The following is a 6,240-nucleotide window of genomic DNA, read 5'->3' as shown; positions in this document are numbered from 1 at the left end:
CTCTTGCTCTCTCTGCCTCTCTTTAAAATAACACTATGTTCTGTGTGGTGACAAGCCAGGATAAAATGATTGGCCCTTAGTTTTCCCCCGACTGCCCTCTCAGATAATCACTACACCTACTGGCTGCCTCCACATGCTGACTCTACTTTATTAAAGGCAATCTGTCAATGCATTATCTTACTGTGGTTAGGTGTCACTGCTTTGACCAGGGGTGGGTTTTAAAAAAATCCATCTATGTACTTCCTTTAATTTTGTACTCCATATACATCTCTGATTTTTTGTCATTTAGTCAGCGAGCAACAGGCAATCAAGTGGGTTATAAGCAATTAACTTGGCAACATCTCAGCCCTATTTACCAACGCAATTTGAAGGCAGACTTCGAGTGATGTGACGAACGAGTGAAATATGCAAATGACAAAAACTCCACTAGCACCTTACAGATAATTTAAGCAGACTGATATTCAGCAATTTTAATTGACAGTGTGTTTATTGAAAAAGAAAGCTGGCGTATGCTACTCAAATCATTCTTTTGCAGAGCAGCACTTTGGGGGTTGAAAAAACAATTCTCCAGTCACAAATCTGGAGATTTATATCATGCGCAAAATGTTGATGTAGAAGAACATTTATGAACAGTACTTTGAAAAAGTCATGAGATACCCCTCATTTCTTTATATTTTATTGGGAAATGGGTGCAGTGATTTATTGAAGAATGTGCAAACGACTACAGGAACAGGGTATACGCTTGTATATGTCAAACAAGCTTAAATGTAAATATTTATATAACCTAAACTCTCATATTCAAGCGTTCTTAGAATTTCTTTAATTAATCTTCAGGAAATGTTCTCTGAACATTCAAAGCACTTTTTTGGATGTTAGGTGCCTCAGCGCTTCAATTGAGGACCAGACTCTGGGAAGCTAATTCATGACTAAAAGTGTTCCTTTATCTGTTCAGTTGTATCCTTTTTACTAAGTGTGTTTAGAGTCACTGATATGATGACAAATCAAGGCATTGCCAGCCAGTTTCTCAATGGTATTGCACGGTGGATCAGAATTTCATCTAATTTTGGCAGGACGGACCATGTCTCTTCCTAAACGGGATATATAATTAAGGGGAATACAATTCAAAAACAAACAAATAAATAATACAAGAGTAGGAAAATTCAGTGAGGTGTTTGCGCAGCTTGACCTTTCTTTTATAAACAACAAAAAGGGTTAAAGTCTTTGCCACGGTTATGGTTTCAATTATCATCTTCTGCAAATATTCTCCAAATTAATCCATTCTGAATCTTTATTTATTTAACGAGTCCTTCGGCACAACACATTCTTGATAGAGCTCAGTTATTTATAGCTCTTTTCAAGTATTGGAGTTACTAAACCATGCCATTGGTTGGAGTAGATAACAGTTAGAGGGATGACAAAAAGATCCGGTAGTGCAGCTCCTGTCACTAGCCTATATTTTTATTTTGTAACAATTTCTAAAACACTGAATTTATTCAGCATGACTGCTGGTGAACATATTTCAGTATTTATGAGGCATTATCAAATACTCATCTGTGGTCTGATAAGAGAAACAAACACAAAGTAAATGAGATTTGTGAATTGGACTGTTATAATGTTGGAAATTGGATTGCAGAGACCGGGGAGATGAACGTAAGTTTAATTGGATATCAATTTCCCTTCTTTGCTTTTCTTCTTCTTGACTTTTCTCTAATAAATGGTTTTTAATCCCTGAACTGCTTACAGCCTGATCTGATCTCCAGTGGGCCAGGCTAGTAAAACCAATGCATGATAATGTAGTGTAAAAATATGCAGGTAAATTCTGAAAATCTTCACATGTACTGAACCTTTTTATATAATAGTTGGTGAGCAGCCTGATATCTCTTTAGAAAAATACAAGCAGTTCCAAAAAAAAGTACAAAAGTCAGTCTACTGTCATTCCAAATTAAAACTACTTAATGTAAATCATAAAGCGGTCAGCACAGCTCTTTGGCTTAACTATCTTACTTTGGTATGTGGACCTAGGATGATGTATTTAACAGGGAGAAGGCTGCAAAACTGACAAATGTCAAATCTCCAGCTCAGAGGAAATTAAAAGTTTAGATAATCACGTTTGTGATGTTATCAATTCTTATTGACCTGCAACACAATGAAAGGTTAACAAGTAGGTTAGATTGGATCAGTTGCTTTCCTGTGTTAAAGTGGGAGTGGGGGGTGAAAGGAATAATCATTATAATGATATAATATAATAATTGTGCTTTTCTACTCTTATCAGCAACTTAAAATGCTGTAGACTTCAAGCCCAAATCACCTATTCACACATATTTATAAGGTACAATTATTGTGTACCCACAGCACTCATACTACTACATACATCTTGTAACAACCCTTACTATGGTGTAGCACCGCTATGGGGTGTCGTCCCGTTATTATAGTAGTTGGAGAGTCTCCTAGTGCGAGTGCAGTGGCAGCCATTACAGCCGAGCATGCTGCTCTCCGTGCATCTGTTTAGAGAGACCGTACCATTGTAATGGGCTGGCGCTGGCGACTACCTAACCTCGGCACATGTATGTATGAATAGTGTGGAGCCATGGAGACCAGGCTTGTATGTTGTTCTGTTAACGCCAAATAAAAGCCTGTTGTTCTATTTAACTAACTGGCCTCCAAGTTGTCCGGCTAACCTCCACACCACATGCCCGCTGAACCTGCTGGCCGCTCCTTCCTCGCCGGGCCGCCGTTACAATATGTAGACATTAATATGTGGCAGCTATTTGCGTGGCGGGCATTGTTTTGTTTATTGATGCTTCAGTTGCATTTGTCTGTGTTAGACCTGAACTGTAGCTCTTCAGTGACTGATTTTACAGTTGTGCTATTATTTTTGCCTTGGTAAGCCTAATTTTCATTTATGTGTTGTTTTTGGTTTAAATATTTAAATTTTTCAGCTTTGAGGCCCTTAAACACCAGACGCGTAAAATTTGTGCAAAAGTTTTGTCTGTTTAAAATATTTTTTGGACATACCTATTTTTAATTCAAACTGACACCATGAATGAATTTGCAAGATTGATTGTTTTGGATTAAGTTAATTTTTTCACATTTTATATGTGAATAAACACATTTTACCAGTCTGACCAATGTATTTGGCAACAAGTGCGATGCTAGTACAAAACATTCACCAGTACTGAATATACAATGATATGGAAATGATAAAATAACACTATTCTATTCTATTCTATTCCAGGTCAGTCAACTGACTGAACGATAGCTCAAACTGTCCCATTGACATCCTGAAATATGTGTGAAAGTACATTTGTTGTGATACAGCATCAACTCCTGGATCCAACCATCAAATTCTCTCTGCTGTTGTCTTCTCTTGAGAATTGGATGAACCGAGAATCTCTTGCTTTTTTTCTTTCTTGCTTTTCTTTTTTAGGAACATCAGGACCAGCTCAATAATGCTTGATGTTAACTTCACTTTTTTGCAGGGTGTCTTTTGAGGACACGTTTTTGGAAAAACATGACATGTACATACTTTAGAGACCAGTTTGCATCTGAAAAATTCAGAATTTCATGTAATTTTATTACAACTTGCTTGGTGTGTAAAGGCCTTTAAGCTTGAGACAACATCCTTCAGGTACACATATGTATGTGCAACCATCAAGACGCACATGTGTCATACAGCTACTCTTCAGAGGACATTATCTTGACTTAAATGCATATTTCATGACCTTAAGATAAACCTAACCCAACCCTAACATTAATGTGAGTCTTCCTACTTCATTTAAAGATTTATGTTACAGTTGTTTTTTGTTCATAGGAGAGATGCGGGTACCCACAATGTGACTGTGTAAACAGATTTGTGTCCTCATGACATGAGTAATACACACACACGGACACACACCACTTTAATGGCTGTCACTGAGCGTCAGTGAAATGGCAGCAGTGTGGCTGCGGGCTGCCGTGGCTGATCTGAGCTCATTAGAACAGCGACTTAGACTGAGGGGATTCAGTGGGGATTTGTTACGCAGCTACAGCACTTTTGCCCCGGCCAGGAGGTGAAATTGGGAGAGATGAAGTGAAGGATGAGGAGCAGGGAAGGATGAGGAGAAGGTAAAGAGGTGAGGTTAAGGGAGGAGACCAAGAGGAAATTGAGAGCAAAGGGAGGAACGTGATGAAAAAGAGACTGGGAAAAGGAAGAAAGAACATTAGTAAGAAGACAACAGAGGAGTTGAAATGGAAGCGGGAAGAGGAGTGATAAGTAGAGGAGTAGGGGAGGACAAGCAAAGAGCAAAAAAGAAAGAAAGGAAGTTAAAATGTGGATAAAAGACAAAAGAATAAAGACATAAATTGAAAAAGTTAGAAAACAAAGTCTCAGAGAGTTGCAGAAGAGAAGAGCAAATATGTGGGGAAAAAAGGAGGTGAAGGCTGGATGATCTTATTAAAGGTGTGAAAAAATGAGAGTTGAGGATGAAAAGTAGGAGTGGATTGAAGAGTACGAGCTAAGAGTGTGCAAACAGATAAGAGGAAAACTTTATTGATCCCTGCAGGGCAAAGTAGCAGCAGAAATGAGTGGGAAAAGCTTGAGAATATAGATGATAAGAGGGGAAATCCAAAGTATAAACCATGTACGACTCACAACTTCAAAACCTGGTCATGTTAAGATAAGATAAGATAAGATAACCTTTATTAGTCCCACACGTGGGAAATTTGTTTTGTCACAGCAGGAAGTGGACAGTGCAAAAGTTATGAGGCAAAAATTAGAATACAATAAGAATAAATACAGTACACAACTGTACAGAATAGAATAAAATAATATACTATATACAGTAGAATAAAATAGAATAAAAATATACAATAAGATAAAAATAGAATACGAATGCTATATACAACTGAGTAAAAATACAACGATGCCAGAAAAGATTATTGCACTTAGTGTTATTGCACATGTGTGGATGTGTGTGTTTGTTCAGTTAAAGTCTTTGTTGTGGAGTCTGACAGCAGTGGGGAGGAAAGACCTGCGAAATCTCTCCGTCCCACACCGTGGGTGCCGCAGTCTCCCACTGAAGGAGCTGCTCAGTGCTGTCACAGTCTGCTGCATGGGGTGGGAGACGTTGTCCAACAGGGATGACAGCTTAGCCGCCATTCTCCTGTCACTTACCACCTCCACTGGGTCCAGAGGGCATCCTAGAACAGAGCTGGCCCTTCGGATCACCCTGTTCAGTCTCTTCCTGTCCCCAGCAGAGATGCTGCCGCCCCAGCAGACCACACCATAAAAGATAGCAGAGGCCACCACAGAGTCATAGAAGGTCTTCAGGAGTGGGCCCTCCACCCCAAACGACCTGAGTCTCCGCAGCAGGTACAACCTGCTCTGCCCTTTCCTGTAGAGGGCTTCCGAATTATGAGTCCAGTCCAATTTGTTGTTCAGATGAACACCAAGGTACCTGTAGCTGTCCACAGCCTCAATGTCCATACCCTGGATGTTCAGTGGTTGCAGTGGAGAATGCTTGTGCCTGCGGAAGTCTACCACCAGCTCCTTGGTTTTACTGGCGTTGATCTGGAGGTAGTTCAGCTGGCACCAGTCCACAAAGTCTTGAGTCAGTCCTCTGTACTCCTTGTCGTCCCCATCAGTGATGAGGCCGACTATTGCAGAGTCATCAGAGAACTTCTGCAGGAAGCACTGGGTGGAATTGTGGGAGAAGTCTGCAGTGTAGATGGTGAAGAGGAACGGAGCCAGAACCGTTCCCTGTGGGGCCCCCGTATTGCAGACGACCCTGTCCGACACACAGCCCTGAGTCCTCACATACTGTTAAGTAGAAACTAATAAGTGAAAATATCTAAAAATGTATGAGATGGTGCAGCAGAAAGTGATGAAAAGAGACAAAATTATCAATATTAATGTCAGTTTTTGTGTGTATTTTATAGCAGATAGGAATATGAGAGCGTGATAAAAGACTGTTGCATAACAGATAAGAGAGCATATACATATGTACATTAGAGAGAGTGAATAATGTGCTGGTATCCACATTAACAGGTCTGCAGAGGGTCAAGTATGTATAGAAATAAATCAAGGAGAGGAGCAGGCAGGAAAGGGAGGGGAAATTAATCTGAGGATAAAAAAGAAATGGCTATGAAATGAAGAGATGTGAGTGAGTGGAGGATAGTAGGAAGAGGAAATGGAATGAAGACGAGAGGTGAAGATTGAAGAGGGATTTTCCAGTTGGTTACCCGGTCTCGACCACGTGTGAA

The sequence above is a fragment of the Diplotaxodon limnothrissa genome, linkage group LG23 (assembly GCF_057381915.1).
Source record: "Diplotaxodon limnothrissa isolate DT_005_m linkage group LG23, D_limnothrissa_male_GT1.1, whole genome shotgun sequence".
NCBI classification, from domain to species: domain Eukaryota; kingdom Metazoa; phylum Chordata; class Actinopteri; order Cichliformes; family Cichlidae; genus Diplotaxodon; species Diplotaxodon limnothrissa.
The sequence above is the reverse complement of the archived record's forward strand: the minus strand, read 5'-3'. Positions refer to the sequence as shown.